Consider the following 16,876-nt stretch of genomic DNA (forward strand, 5'->3'; position numbering starts at 1 on the left):
AGCCTCTCCCATATGAAGGTTACTTGACAGTAGAGAAGGGGAGACCTCAGCCCCGGGACCCAGGCACTCCTCTGACGCCCATCCCTAAGGGAGGAAATGTGGGCAGAGGGAGCTGAGGTGCTGGGGTTTCCTCTACCTCTGAATGAGCCATACCTCAAAGCGTATCTCCCTTACTTCTGCACAGCAAGCCCTTCTCACACCTGCACCCTGATTCTGGCACAAGCCTCTGTGTGTATGTGTGTGTGTGTGTGTGTGAGAGAGAGAGTGTGTGTGTGTGTGTGAGAGAGTGTGTGTGTGTGTGAGTGTGTGAGCATGTGTGAGAGAGAGTGTGCGAGTGTGAGAGAGTGTGTGTGAGAGTGTGTATGAGTGTGTGAGAGAGTGTGTGAGAGAGTATGTGAGAGAGAGTGTGTGTGAGTGTGTGAGCATGTGTGTGAGAGAGTGTGTGAGAGAGAGAGAGTGTGTGTGTGTGTGTGAGCATGTGTGTGAGAGAGTGTGTGAGAGAGAGTGTGCGAGTGTGAGAGAGTGTGTGTGAGAGTGTGTATGAGTGTGTGAGAGAGTGTGTGTATGTGAGAGAGTGCGTGAGTGTGTGAGAGAGTATGTGAGAGAGTGTGTGTGAGTGTGTGAGAGTGTGTGAGAGAGTATGTGAGAGTGTGAGAGAGGGTGTGAGAGTGTGTGTGTGAGAATGTGTGAGAGAGTGTGTGAGTGTATGTGAGAGTGTGTGAGAGTATGTGAGTGTGTGTGAGAGAGTGTGTATGAGTGTGTGAGTATGTGAGAGTGTGTGTGAGAGAGTGAGAGTGTGTGTGAGAGAGTGTGTGCGTGTGTATGAGAGTGTGTGTGTTTGAGAGAGTGTGTATATGTGAGAGAGTGTGTATGAGTGTGTGAGAATGTGTGTGTGTATGTGAGAGAGTGTGTGTGATAGAGTGTGTATATGTGAGAGAGTGTGTGTATTAGAGTGTGTGAGAATGTGTGTGTATGTGAGTGTGTGTGTATGAGAGTGTGCATATGTGAGAGTGTGTGTATGAGAGAGTGTGTGTATGAGAGTGTGTGAGAATGTGTGTGTGAGTGTGTGTGTGAGAGTGTGTGAGAGTGTGAGAGTGTGTGTGAGAGAGAAAGAGAGTATGTGTGTGTGAGAGAGTGTCTGTGTGAGAGAGAGTGTGTGTGAGAGAGAATGTGTGAAAGTGTGTGAGAGAGTGTATGAGAGACAGAAAGAGAAACACAGTGTGTGTGTGAGAGAGAGAGAGAGTGCTCCTGCAGATTTTTACTCACTCTCCCTGTGCTCCAATTAACCAGCACGGGAGGGGGCTGGAAAGGAGCAGGGGCCAGAGAAAAGGGACACAGATAAGGACCCAGTAACTAGCCACTGAAGGAGTTCCATTGCCCCAGCACACCTCCGGGGATCTGCTTCAGCTCTGGCTCCACAGAGTGGAGTGTAGGATGGGTGGGAACCTGAGGAAGTGGTCAGAGGGTGGCAGGAAGCGACTCCTGCAGAAGGCCTGGGGCAGAAGTTAAGCCCAAGGACCTCTCAGTTTAAAAACGTCTTCTTCCCACAGCCCCTTTCTCTGGTGCAGTCTCAGGAGTTCTCCACATTCTCCCCGTGTTCAGGTGTGGCGGTCCAAACTAGAAGTGATCTCAGCACTGATCTATTCATTTCTTCATTCATTCATGTACCCGCTGTGCATCTATTCTGCGACCTGTGCGAGGCGCGGACCCTGCCCTGGGGTCTCAGCCCTGTGTGATGACTAACTTATCATCCAGCTGGGGATCTGACACAGAAGGACGTCCCCAGACTGTACCCAGCAGCATGGGTGGCAGTCCTTTATTTCCAATGACAAAATGCCTCTGAGCTTATCTGGAAAATTTAATCTTCAGTATGTAGATGATTCCCTGTGCACAGCACCTCTCCTTCCCAGCTCGTGTTCTCCGTGCCTCAGGCACTCACAGCCGTCGACCATGGTTGATGGGCAGCTTCACTCCACAAGGCCAGTAGATACTGACCATTGGTTGACAGTATCCCCAAAATTAAGTGTGGATCTGAAGATATCTCTTGTTCTGAAGGAAAGGTTGTCACTCATATCACCTTCCTGAATCAAGCAGAAAGTTGGGGGTTAAAAACTTTTTTAGTTAGCCCTTTACGGTCCCTGAACTTCCCCATCTGAGCACGAGATAGAACTCAGATTATGGATTTGAATGTCAGCTAAAAATCAGACTTTTTAGGAAAGGGAGTGGACTACACCAGAGAGAGATTATCTAGTCCAAAACCTGGAACTGAGACTCAAAGAAGAGTGAACTTCTCAGCTCCACCCAGTTGTGAGCAGTAGAATGAAGGCCCAGTGGTGAGCCTGAGTCAAGGCCAGGGACGCCCACTGAAGCACCGAACACCCTGGCTGCCTTGGGGGCCTCAACTCCCATCCAGATAAATCTATGATGTCATTTGTCCCCAGGTAACTGGGTTGAGGCACTTTTTCCTTTTCCTCAACTGAGAAGCAGAGATTGTCTTTCTTAGTTCCCTGGGCTGGGAAACATGAAATAGTATTTGTTCTCTTCATGACTGCCCTCTACGAGAAAATCTCTGACTTTTTTAAAAACCTGCTTCTCTGTGGTATGAACAGAGATAAGGAAAGGAGGAAAATCAAATTTCAGGGTCCCAGCCCTTAAATCACAGATGGAGAGAAGTAGTGTGTCTGCGTGATCACTCTCACACGGGAGAATCCTTAGCATAATATAATACCTTCACAGTAATATAACTGTGCCCGAAACTGTCACCCCATTTTTGGTAACAACAGTACAATTTCCTCTGAGTAACCAGCTGTCCTCCCCCTTTGTCTGTGGTTCAGTTGCAGTGACATCACCCAGACCCCACCCCATTGTATTCTAGGCACAGGCAGGGAACCCAAATTTATCGTTACAGGCCTGAGTCTTGATAGCCCCATTGACTGGACTGTAGCTGGTCCAGTGCCCTCAGCTGGGCCATTACCGACCCAGCTCTGAGACTTCTGCTGCAAGTATTTGGAAGAAGTGCTCTGTTCTCCTGGGCTTACTAATAGCACAGAGGGGAAGCCTGCACCTGCGTGTCTAGTCCTCTGCCTGGGAGTGTCTGAGATAGCAGAGCTGAGACAGACAAGGACAGACTCTCACGGATATCATGTCAGAATGTTATTCTGCCTGGACCTCAATCTGGGAACTCTATCCCTTAATGTTATAAACTGTGGAAGTCAACATTTTCTTTTTTCATTGTAAGCCTATTTGAGTTGGGTTTCTGTCATTTGCAACCTGAAGAGACCTAATAATATACTCACAGCCAAGACACCAAATAGATGCTTAAGAGAACAAGAGAGAAAGGGCAGTGACAATATTTTGAGCAAGTGGCCTGATGGCTGCTGGTTCCTGAGAAGAGGAAAGGTCAACCCCACCAGGGGGTCAAACTCCCCCCCACCCCACCCAAGTAGGGTGCTCTAGTGACAGGAGAGGAGAGCTCATCCTGGGCTGACATCTAGTCCCCCACCCACCTAACATTCCACTGAGTTTCACTGTGAGAATCTGAAACTGCTTTTGTTGAGGTTTCACCACCTCTGACTCCCACAATGCTTTCCAAGTCCCCAGAATACAATTTTTAATTTAAAGGCTCCCCCAAATGCTTGAAGTTAGAGTTCATCACCAGCTTCATTGTCTCCATTGCTAAAATCAGAGTTTCCTCCATTTATAAAGACATCCCATCTTAAAGTCCTTCTTCCCCTTTGAATGTCAGCCCTCTTTGCCTTCACCGAGCACAAATAGGGCACACTTCAGTCTCTGAGCAAAGGCACAGTATCAGACCTCCATGACTTGCTGTAAATCCTACTTTTTTGAATAAAAGTTGTACTTTCTTGTTGCCTTTCCTGCGTGACTTCCTGCTAGCCATCAGTCCCTATTCCCCATCTAGAGTAGAGAATGGTGGGCTAAAGTATAGACCAATGAGCCCCCACATAGCCAGGCAGCCCAATCAGTCATTCACCAACCCTTTCTGAGCACCAGGCACCAGGTACCATTGTGGGGATATAATGGAATGAAAAACGTGCCCTGTCCTCAAGAAATTTACACAGCTGCCATCAGAGTGAAACTTGTTTGTAACTCTCAGCCTATGAAAAAGCTATAGGGATTATGGGCAGGAAAGACATACGACATTTCTGAAGCCCATGCCACACTGCGTGCTCTACCAACCTGAACTGATCTGTTTGAAACATTTAGAAGATTCTGCTTGGCAATCCCCTTCCCAGCTTGTGACCAATGCAGGTCATCACGTTCTGGGAGTGGGCAGGGGATTGGTGCAAGGCTAAAAGCCCTTTGGTTCTTCTGTGGATAGTTGAGTTCCTGTGAGATAAGCTCTACTAGCTACTCACTCCAGGGAGGCAAAGAGGAGCAGACCAGTCCTCCAACTCTCAGTGTCCACAGTCAGGAGAACAGCACTGAAGCCGAGCAGTCCTCATGTAACTGTGACTATGTTACAAGAATAAGTATGAGACTATTTTAAGAAGCCTCCAAATTAGTACTGACTTAAAAGAGGAGGGAAAGCATATTTGGACTGCAGGTGGAGAAATGGGACAGAGTTGGGAGCAGAAGAACTATTTCATGCCGAAGGTTGACGTTGAGTTGGAGCTTGAAGAATTATCATCTTTCGGCAGTGCCTGGGGTTCAAGGAGCAGGGCACCAGCCCCAAATACCGGAGGTGGTGGGTTCAAACCCGGCCCCAGCCAAAAACTGTAACAACAACAAGAAAGAATTATCATCTTCATTTTTTCAACTTCATTTCTAGACAAAAAAACTTTGGACCCATTCCATTAAAAAGAATATATAAAACAATTCAAGACAGATTGTAAATTTGATAAGTGACTTGAATCCTCATTGCAGTTTGCTCAGAAGGTTCTGGGCATTCCCACCCCTCGTTCTTAGCTGGAGTAACAAGGCCAGGTCCACGTGTAATAGATGATCGCTGTCCAGGGCCAGTGAGGGCAGGCAAGTGTGCGGCCCAGACTTATATGCATGGTGCCCTTCAGCAGTCATTTCTCCGCAGCAACCTCCCAGGTCACAAGCGTCCCAGGCAGCAGTGGTCTGTTACCCAAGGCTGCTCCTTTCCTCCAGCAGGATCTGTCCCTGGTCACTTTCTTCTGGGGAGACTGACACAGCTTGAAAGTCAGGGTTTCCAGAGATGAGACAGATCAGAGGCTCATCTGCCCACAGCAATCTGCGGTCTGGGCTGGAGAGCTCAAGCGTTCCGAAGCGCAGTGGAACATGTGTGTGCTCCACGGGGCAACAGAACTTGAGCCAGCATCTTGTTCCATGGGGCAGCAACACGGGGGGCAGAGGGAGCCCCAGACTGGCATCTTCTAGAAAACCGAGCCGGCCTCCAAGGCATGCTTACTGGGGTTCTCAGAATATTCGTCTAAGGAGGCTTTCACTACTGGCAGTGCAGGCAGTAGGTACCAGGGAGAACCGCGGTGCACAGAAAGTCAAAGATATCGGGCAGAGATAAGCGCCAGAGTGGCTTTCTGTGTTCGATGCTTGTTGATTACAAGTGTGCATCCTGTTTACCTCCCGCTTGGGGGAAGTGCACAGAGGCAAGTCCCAGCCTGTGGGCAGAGGGGACATCAGTTTCAGTGACAGTGCAGACAGACTGAGCCTATCAGCCTCTCTCAACCAGGGAATGTTAGCTTGGGCTCCTTTGACTCAATCAAATATAAGGCAATATTTCACACTTATGAAGAACCTGCCCCCAAACCGAAGGACATAAGCAATTTCCTTTAACTTGGTTTTCAAAAAATTTACATGCACGGTTCTGTGCAGAGCAGGAGAAAGAACTTTTCTTGTTAGAAAAGGAAAAGCAGAAAACAGAGGGCAAGAGAATTTCTCTCCCAGGAAGCAGCTCCCTCCATGAAGATATTTTCAAAGACACTTTCCCTTTGATGAACAATGATTTCTAGAATATTAAGGAATAAGAAAAGCCTTCAATGTGCTCACTGTCTGGTAGGAAGGTACTCAAAAGTCAACATAGACTTAAGAAACAGATAATCACATGGAAAGGGCAGGAATAAGTGTCTTGGAAATGAGGAGCAGGGTCAGCTATTTCACACTGGCAGGATGGAAGGATCAGAGAAAATATTCAGCGGTGTGTGACCCTTGAGCTAGGTCTCCACTGACAGGCAAGAGGCAGCTAAGCTGCCAGGGACAGAGGGCCAGGCAAGGTAGGCAGAAGAGCCTGGCAGGAGAGCAAGGCGTGTTTGCAACCTGCCATACTGGGGCTCACCGGCTTTATTTTTCTCTCTGGTGCTTATGCCATCAGCCATTTATTGTCATTTTATTTACATTACATTGTTACACTGAATAACATTTATTTGTTTATTGTCTGTCTCCTCCAACTAGAATGCACAGCCCCTGAAGGCAGGGACTTTATTCAACTGTCTGGAACATCCCCAGAACCTAGAACATACAGAAATCAATAAATGCTTACTGAACTTAGGAATGCTGGAAAGAAGTGAGGAGTGAGTGAGGCTGGTTAGGCAGGGCAGCCCCCTCAGGTCCTGAGAGGCCTGTGCGCTGTGCTAATGACCTTGAGATCTAGAACCCTAGATCTGTCACCAACTGTTAGCCCACAGGCCGGTTGTTGGCTTGACCAATACTGTGTTTTTTCAAATTAGGATATTTTAGATAAAAACCCAGATTGCTGAATTTTCTTTGAAAATACAGAGGATGCAGTAACATGGGGCATGTAGCCTTGGAAGGCTAAGTCAGCGGGTGCTGGGCCCATAAATAAGGCCCAGGCTCTTCAGCACAGTCTGCCCCAGTCTCAATGGTCACATCAGGCCTTCCTTACTCATATATCACCTGCTTGTTCTGTGTAGGTAGGTGAGTTTGCAACCTCTAGCTTACGTTCAGAATGTCTGAAAATTCCACCCTGACAATGTGTCTCCAAAACAACCCCCCAATGAACCATGCCCTCCAGTACATTCATGCTCTGCCACCATGAGTCAGAGCTGGGAATGTGAGTGGAGGGTCGTGCATAAGCCAGTCCTCACACAAAGTCTGACCACCCCGAGGCCTCCAACCTGTGAGGAGCCCGAGCTTCAATGTGGAGATACCAGAAAGGGGTAGAGATGCCCTGCCAGACCGGGCATTCGAGCTGTCCCATCCGAGATGGCAGGCATGTGAACGCTGCCTAGGCCATTCAGAACAGATGCCATCTAACTGCAGCTATACACGCTCCTACGACAGACCCTGAGAGAGAACTCATCATCTAAGCCCATTTAATCCATAGAACCATGAGCATTTATAATTTGTTTTAAATCATTGCACTTTGGGTGACTTGTTACACGGTGATAACCCAAACACCCACATTACTATTTAGTAGCTATGTGGACTTGGCCACATTATTCAGTATCCTTAAGCCTCAATTTCTTCATCGTTCAAATAATAATAATAATGGCACTGACCACAGAGTTTTTGGAAAGTTACAAATTATGCCATGAAGCTAGAAAAAAGACCCTTAATAAATAGTAAGGCTCAGTAATTGGTAATCATGATTTCACTTTGGTCCTCATTATCACTGCTACTGAAGCAGGTCCAGTGGATAGCACCTCTCAAAAGCAGGATGCAGAAAAGGAAGAAGAGGGCGAAGAGGCAGGACAGGTACTGACGGACAGATCAGGCTGAAGGAGGGTGTGTGTGGAAAAGACAGCCCTCAGTGTGGTGGGTACGACTTGCTATCCCAAGCTCTAGAGTTCCGGCAATCGGCTTTTTGCCCCATTTTGGTTTTCTATTCTAAGGATTCTGGAAGCTACTGTCAAGGCACAATTCATTGATTCATTACTCTTTCCAAAATATTTATACAGAACAGACTATTTAGGTATTAAAAATATAGCAGTGAACAAAGATCCCTGCCCTCATAGGCTTCCACTTTACTGTTCATCACACAAATACATAAAACACATATTGTGGCAAATGGTGATAAGTGTGATAAAAAAAAAAAATAAGTACGGGTGACAATGAGTATCGGGTGGAGATAACTGGGTTGTAACTATAAGTAGGTCAAGGAAGGCCTCCCTGATCATGATGGAAAGTGAAAGAGGCACGTGGGTGGGAGGGAGCATCAGTTTCACATAGAGAAGGGTACAAACATAAAAAGGAGCTGGTGCTGCCTACTTCTGTATCTACTGACTACCAGCCACACTGACAGATACAGAGTAGAACCTCTGTAAGTTGACCACCTAGGACTGTAACAAACTGGTCAACATATGGAGATGGTCGACATAAGGAACTAGGCCTCCTGTACTGATATGTACATGTGGTGCATGTTCGGTCTATGTAAATTAGGTCCTCTTAAGGAGGTGGTCAGTGCAGGGAGATGGTCAATTATGGAGTTTCTACTGTCTGAGTTTTCTACCAGTGATCCTGTAAGGCAAGTGTTATATGTTGTCCTTAACTGTCACTTTGTATCTTACCCTATTGTGCTATATTTCTCTTTAAGTTTTTTTTTTTTTTTTGGAGACAGTGTCCCGATCTGTCACCCCAGTGAGAGTACAGTGGCGTCAGTCATTATCGCTTGCGGTAGCCTCCAACTCCTGGGCTCAAGCAATCATCCTACCTGGACCTCCCAAAGTGTAAGAATTACAGGTGTGAGCCACATGGCTCGGCCTAAACTATTGATACTTTTAATTCTTTTTGGAATGAGGCAAGACAAAATTTTGAAGTAGTTAAATTAGATTAAGTAACAAACAATCCTGTAATTTCATCAGCTGAACATAAAATTAGTATATTTTTTGTTTCACCAAATACGCAGCAGGTGATCTCCAGTAGTTCTTCATTCAAAGAGAAGAGGTAATGACTAATGAATGTCCCTTCCAGCAGAGACGTTTAAGAGTTGGTGCCAGCTTTCCATTTGTGCTTTTCCCTGCTGCAGTGATTGCCAGTGTAAATGGCGGAGCCTCAGCTGGTCAGCATCCTTGAATAGAAAGCAAGGTCTGGGCCCTTCTGAATCTTGACTGCCGATGCAAGGCAAGGCAGAGGGCTGATTGCAAAGCGTGGTGGGCAATATGTGAGGTGCTGCTAAGGTGGGGAAATACCCTTAATAATCAAATAAAAATGCTTACCTGACTTTAATCACATTAAACGCCCCATGTTACAATAGTAGGTTGAAATATCATTGATAATTGCTGCCTTGCCAAGTCACCACAAACACACGTAACCTCCCATGGTATCGATTTGACTGTCTGCACTTGGAAGATAGCCCGCTGGAAGCTGTGCATCCCCGGAAAACCGAAGCCACACATGCGTGCAAAGAGCGAGAGCATATGCATGTTTCTTTTATATGACATGTGACATGATGTTGTCTACAAAGTTTCTACTCAAGAATTATACAATCAAGTTCCACCAAAGAAATCACACTAAAAATCTCATACTGTTTTAAGTAAGTGTACAATTTTTTGTTGGGCCACATCCATAGCTGTGCTGGGCTGCATGTGGCCTGTGGGCCATGGGTTGGACACCCCGGTAGATGTTTTGTTCATTGAACCAGCCTGAGTGCCATTATCCTTGTAGTGACACTTTCTCACTGTCCCAGCCTGAGAGGGGACACACTTTCTCTCATCAGTGAGCTATGTTACTTTTCCCAAGTGTCCTTATCTCTCTCTCTTTTTTAAATTGAGACAGTCTCACTTTGTCACCCTCAGTGGAGTGCAGTGGCGTCATAGCTCACAGCAACCTCAAACTCTTGGGCTGAAGTGATTCTCTTACCTCAGCCTTCCTTGTAGCTGGGGCTACAGGTGCCCACCACAATACCGGCTATTTTTTTGTTTGTTTAGCAGGCCCTGGCTAGGTTCAAACCCACCAGCCCCAGAGCATGTGGCCAGTGCTGTAAGCACTGAGCTACAGGCGCCCAACCCTTATCTCTTATTTATCGTCCTCTAGAATAAAGAAGCCCTTGTAGTCAGACCCCACATTTTGGTGAACAATTCCTCACGTTTTCCATGTTTACCCTTTCTTCTAATAGCCACGCTTACTGGTGCCACTCTGCTATGTTTGTGGGTAAGACCTCCCACTTCTAAGCAGGCTCTGAGTGAGGGTAGGTAGAACCATGGGCCTCTGTAGATGTGGGCCCCCCATTTCTTCTTCATTGAATCATTTGTTGTCTACTACCAAGATTTTGAAAATGGCCAGATGAAAGGGCTCTGGTGTGATTTTTCCTGTGTCCTCCAGGTCTCTTCCCAGAGGTATGTGATGTAAGGTCTAAGAGAGGCTTCATCGGTTTCTCTTCTCCCACCTTCTACTACTACCTCCAAGGAAAGGAAGCAGGGAATTAAAACATGTTGTATTAAAACTTTTTAAACCTGTTTGGGAGTTACAGAGCCCTTTGTGAAGCAGAGAAAAAGACTCCAAGAAAGATAAAAGTTCTAGAAAAGACTCCTACTAAAATAATAACAAATTCAAGATTTGGGGCCAGCACAGTGGCTCACACCTGTATTCTAGCACTCTGAACGGCTGAGGTAGAAGGATTGTTTGAGCTCAGGAGTTTGAGACCAGCCTGAGCAAGAGTGAGACTCTGTCTTTCAAAAAAATAAAGAAAAAAAGAAAAATTAGCCAAGATGGTGGCAAGATCTGTGGTCCCGACTATTTGGGAAGCTGAGACAGGAGGATTGCTTGAGCCTAGGAATTTGAAGTTGTAGTGAGCTACGATGATGCCACTACGTTTTAGCTGGGGTGACAGAGATTCTGCCTCAAAATAATAATAATAATAAATAAAATTAAAATGCATTTATAGAAAGAAAAAATTTTAAAAATTGCATTGAATTTCAGGTTTCCCAGACATGTTCTGTCAAGCCCCGATTAAGAACTTCCATCCTAAACCAGTGACTCTGGAGGGCCCTTGAGATCCATCACATCCTTGGGAAGGATGCTTCAAATTCTACACCATGCTCCCCTCCCACTCTGAGACACATGCCCAACACCATCATCTGGGAAACCTATCGAATAATGAAAAATGGATTCCACCTGTGTCCTCATTCGCACACTACTCAAAAAAGCATTTCCCCAGGTGGGTTCCCTCTTTGATCAGCAATCTTTTTTTCTGTAAGCGAGAATTATAACAGAAGCACAAAATTGTTCTGAGATAAATACCTATGAGGCTTGATCTAGTCCTTGATTCAGACTTTGGAACTTAGTCTCTGTGGTCATTTATATCTTTAGTTTCCTCCACATCAATTACTAGTTAAAACTAAGTTCTCATATTTACTCTGGAGGTTTTTATAATGTGCTTTATGGAGAAAGTCAATAAAGAAAGGTAAAGAAATAACTCATTTATCACCATTCCTTGCCTATAAGGAATTAAAAAGCCCAGGGCACCTATGGATTTTAGAAACAGCAATTTATTGTTGATTAGTGCAGAACAGAACCGGTGAGGATCCCAAAGTATCTTTGACCACAGATAACAGCTGTTCTCCCGACCTCAGCTAGCCATCACCTCAGACATAAGCCTGTGATCCCCAGGGGGCCCCTCATCTCCTGATTTTCATGAACAGAAAAATTCATGATGGTTGTTCAGGAATGACATCTTTATATGCTAAGAGATGGCCAAGAGGAGTTATAAAAATCTGAGGACCTCCTTCCTAAGAAAGAAATAGAAATTCATCTGGTCAACAACCAGATGAATCTGTTTACAGTTACAGTATGATTGACTAAAAGTGATTTAGTTAGCACCAGGCTCAGACTCTCCATCCTAAGAACATACGAAGAGGCTTACTAAATGTTCACAATCATATTAAACCAATAGAGATGCCTTTAACTTGCTTGATCTATAACCCTAGTAAAGATCTAAACTCTCTAAAACATCCAGTTTTACTTCCTTGGTAGAATGGTAACTAGGCAAACAAGGGTATGCCACAGCTAGCCTGGGATGGGCAGTGCGGCCCTGTGGCAAATATTCTGCTTATTTATGGGCAACTTGATAAACTCAATTGCTCTGAGACAACAGACTTGAGACCTAAGCTAATGGAGTCTGGCGGGGCTCATGTGACACTCATGAGTGGTGCTGTGGGGCTTTAGGGAGAAATCAGAGACTCTAAGGGTAAAAGGACAGCCACAACTTCCGTTCTCCGCAGTTAGTAATTGTTATTTTTAAGTAGAGATTCTTTGATCTGATGTGTATTAGCATTTCGTGTTCCCTCAAATCAATACTCTTTTTTTCTTGTGGGGATTTTGAGTCATTTTAGTACTTTCTCTTTTAAAGTTCCACAAACCCCAATAAATAAGAATTCTGATTGCCTGCTAAAAATCTGGGGAGGGCAGAGTTTTCTTTACCACTGATATAAATCTTCTTTGCTGGTTGGACCTTAGAACTTGACGGTTACTATACACTCCCTGACACCTTAAGGCTAACAGCTGTGGCAGTCCCTGTCTAATCTATAGTGTCCATAAAACATTGCTTTTGCCTCATGAAACGAGATGCCTCTCCAAAAGAACACATATTATTATCTGTTGCCTGCATGCTATTTACAGTTTGGGCACATTTTTCCTCAGTTGGACATGTTCTCTTAAGACTTTTCATTTAAGTTTCACTTAAAGTACTCTTCAGACTTCCAATTCCATAGACTATTTTTTCTTTTTTACAATTTTTCTATAATTTGGTGCCCATAGTTTGATTTTAAAGAATACTATGTTTTTTTCAAAAGTTCTACTATAAAATGTAAGTTTGGAGCTTTCCTGACAACTAATTTTTTTAAAAAGTAATGCTCAGAGGACAGATATTAAGTGCAATATTCTGGCCCAAGTGGCTGTCGAGAATACAGAGTTACTGCATTTCTGAGTCCAAAGTCGCACCAGGCTGTGACTATCACATAAGGCTGTGACTTTATGGAATAAGTTCCACCAGCTTAATGCCAGACGTTGGTGCTTCTACAGATGGTTCCCTGAATCCTTCTGAATTCCTCCAGGGCTGCCTCAGGTATTGTCGGGTGGTGTTCCACATGAGTCCTCCAGGGGCGTTAAGCATGGTGGCTAACGGCTTAAGTATTGAAGTCACGCAGACAAATGGAGGTTGAATTCCTCCTCCTCCACTTTCCAGCTTTATGACCTTCCTTTCAGTTTACTCGCCTTTAAATTGGGACAATAATAGCACTTATACATATAGGCCATTAAATAAGAGAATATACGTACGGTCCTTTAGTACTGTCTCAGCACAAAGTGAGTGCTACTCTGTCCAATGGGAATCAGGAATACAAAAATCAATGAGAATGGCTTAAACATAATAAGGATTTATTGTTTCATTTAACAATAAAAATCAAGCTCCAGGATTACTTGATTCAGTGACTGAGTCGTCTCAGGAACTTCTCTGTCCACTCTGCATTCCTCACCTGGACAAGTTTTCCTTAGATAGGCTCCCATCACTGAGAGATTTACATGTATCACCCAGACAAGAAATTGTCCAGAGAATGAAAAAAGTCCATCTTTTTATTACAACTCGATTTTTAACTGAACCACATATTCCCGCCTAAGCGGGTCACTGGCAAGGAGAATGGATGGATAGCGATTGGCTTAAATTAACCAACATTTATCCCTGATCTAGGAATAAGATTACTTCTCCCAGGAATATGTGTCCCCTGAAGTTGAAGGAAAAAGGAACACAGTGGATGGGTATCAGATCCCATGGGGAAAATTTTCGAGTTGAAAGACAGGTTAGCTAGTTACTCCGACAGTGTGAACAAAGAGTCTTCTACCATATTGAGACCGGGCAGCATTCCCGGAGTTTGTAGGACAAAGATGCACATTTTCTGGAGACAGAATATTGACCACACTGGAAAGCCACCTGGCAGGGGTTGAGTTTGGTACTCAAAGAAAGAAGCTAGAGGTATTGCTAGGTCATGGGAGCCAGGAAAAGAATAACTGATAAGCCAGACTCTAGTGTATCATCCATATCAAGGAAACATAGGTGAGAAAACCCTAGCAAGAGACTCCTTCGAAAACCCCTCATCTGTCCATGAGGGAAAAAGTCATCTTTAAGTGTCTGTCAGACCCAATGTGCCTGAAGCCATTTATGACAACACAAGTCACCTAAGTCTCTCTGGTCATTTATGTCCCTTTATCTCTCTTTTCCCCCACTCCAGCCTGGAGGTGTCTGAAACTTCAGTTAGCAAGTGAGGGGAGAAAGAACAGACAAGGAAACAAGAAGATGCCAGCTACTCTCTTTGACCCAGGTCTAGCTGGGGAACAGGAGAGCAGCTCCAAATAAGAATGAAATGAGAAGTTATGCCTGTTATCTGGGACTATGTAGTCTAAATGGCAATTTGAAACTGTGCTTTGCAATCTGCAGTGCCCACAGCAACAAAGTCTGCCTAATTTTTATCTAGATGCAAGAGTAGAACTAATCCCACTTAGAAAAACAAAATAAATGAAGCTGCTTTTATGACTGTATTTTTAATCCTGCTTGTATACTATTTAAACTTACAATAATTCACAACTTCCATAAGAAATGACTGCTAAGAACTTCTCCACAGACTCAAACTTTTCTTCAGATCTCTTATAGAGGCTAGTTCACCATTACTCCTAGAAATATTCCAAGGTGATCCATTCATGAAGGTTGGGATTTAATACTTCAAGAGTTAAGTAGGCTAGAGGGCTCTGGCTGGTAGCTCTAGATGTAGCATCTCTTAGCTTTTCACTAAAATACCTATAAAGCTACAGGATAAAGTAATAGTAAATATATCCTTCTGGATTCTGGCATTATTTTATGTGTCATTCTCTGTAATATATAATATATACTTACATATATATTTTTAAACAGATAATTAAATGTAATAAACATCAGCCTTGGCTAAAAAAAAGATACAAAGAAATTTCTAAATCTGAGACATAAAAAAATGGGAATAATCAGCATAGGGAGTGGGTAAATTGACAGCAAAGGTTCTGGGATGGAGCCTTGGGGCACTCTCCCACTAGGAGATGAGAGAAGAGACCCTTGTAGAAGAACTGTGGGGTTCTGGAGGCCTAGTAAAGCAAGTGTTGCAGCAAGGCGATGAGCAACTGAGTTAAATGCTGCTGATAGGTGGAGATGAGAACTGGGAACTGTTTATTGAGCAAGAGATCTGTGATGCCTTTGCCAAGTGCATTTCCAATGGAGTGTAGTCCATGACCTGATTGGAGTAAGCTCAAGGAAGAATGGTAAGAAACTGATGATGGTGAGGGAAGGCATTCTTCTAAGGAGTTTTGCTTCTGGAGCAGAAAAATAGGTGGTAGCTAGAGAAGTGGTGGGTCAAGAGGGTTTATCACAGGAGGAAGTAACAGCATATTAGGATGCTGAAGGGAAGGAGTTATTAGAAAAGGAAAAAAATGGTGCAGGATAAATAAAAATAAACAGGATGCTCAGACAGGTTAAATAAAGGATCAAATCCTAGTCCACAAGTAGCATTGGCCTTAAGGAGACAGCTGTAGGAACAAAGGCATCTGGACAGAGACTAGTACTAGTGGGAGCTTGTGAGTCTTCAATTACTCTTGTTCTCTGTGAAATAGGAAGGTCATTAGCTGATAGGAAGGACAAAGAGATATGGGTGTTCTGAGAGGAAAGGTTGAAATAGTTCAGGAGGATCAGTAAATGGACTAGGAAAATGTAGTACGATTGTACCAGTAATCACTGCATCAAGGGCCGACTTGTGAGCAGGCACAGTGATTCTCCCTGGTCAACTTCAGCTCTGCAGATACAGGTGCCCAGTAAGCAAAAGTGGGATGTCACCAAGGTTTTACTTTCCCCAGCAATATTTCTAGGCTAGAGATGGCAAGGAAGTTGAAGGTGTATGAAGAAGAACAATCTTAAGGACTGGCCACAGAATTCAAGTTGGGTAAGAGATATAAAGACTTTGAGGGAATGAGGAAAGGTGCAAAAATGGTGTGACCAATAGATTGAAGGATTTGGTGGGATGAAAGAAATACTAGTTAGGGTGTGAAAGGACATAAGCTAGAAAAACAGGCAGTGATGATCGAGTTGGATGCTTGAAATTGGCATTAAGGACTATGTATATTGTTAATGACAAAAGCTAGGATTTTATGAGAGTGACCAATATAACCTGGAGAACAAGGTCATTAGAGAAAGAACTGAGAAACTAAAAAAAAAAAATAATAAATAATAATGTAAGACACTAAAATCAGGTGGCACCTGTGGCTTAAGTGGCTAAGGTGCCAGCCACATACATCAGAGATGGCAGGTTCGAATCCGGCCCTGGCTTGCCAAATGATGACAACTACAACCAAAAAATAGCTGGGCATTGTGGTGGGCACCTGTAGTCCTAGCTACTTGGGAGGACGAAGCAATAGAATCACTTAAGTCCAGGAGTTGGAGGTTACTGTGAGCACCACAGTACACCACAGCACTCTACCCAGGGCAATAGCTTGAGGCTCTGTCTCAAAAAAAAAAAAAAAAAAGATACATATATATGTATATATATCCCTAAATTCCACTATTCCTCTTCAGGGCACTGATAAATAATAATAAAGGATGGCAAGAGAGCTGTAAGGATGTTCACTATAGGTTTATTTAGGAAAAATGGAAATCAAAACAGAGTTGGTTAAATAAATTATGGTGCAGCTATGGAACAGAATGCAGTTGTGAAAAAAACGATTTAGCAAGGGATTTTTTGGCATGGTAAGATGCTTATAACATGTTGCTGAATGAAAAGGCAAATTCTCAAAAAATCTGGTCAAAAATGAAGGAAACAGGGCCAGGCGTGGTGGTTCACGCCTGCCATCCTAGCACTTTGGGAGGCCAAAGAGAGATACGAGGATCACTCGAGGCCAGGAGTTTGAGACCAGCCTGAGCAAGAATAAGATGCCAGCTCTACAAAAAAAAAAAAAAGAAAAGAAAAATTAGCTG

The sequence above is a fragment of the Otolemur garnettii genome, unplaced genomic scaffold (assembly GCF_000181295.1).
Source record: "Otolemur garnettii isolate 467f Iridium unplaced genomic scaffold, OtoGar3 scaffold00016, whole genome shotgun sequence".
Taxonomy (NCBI): Eukaryota; Metazoa; Chordata; class Mammalia; order Primates; family Galagidae; genus Otolemur; species Otolemur garnettii.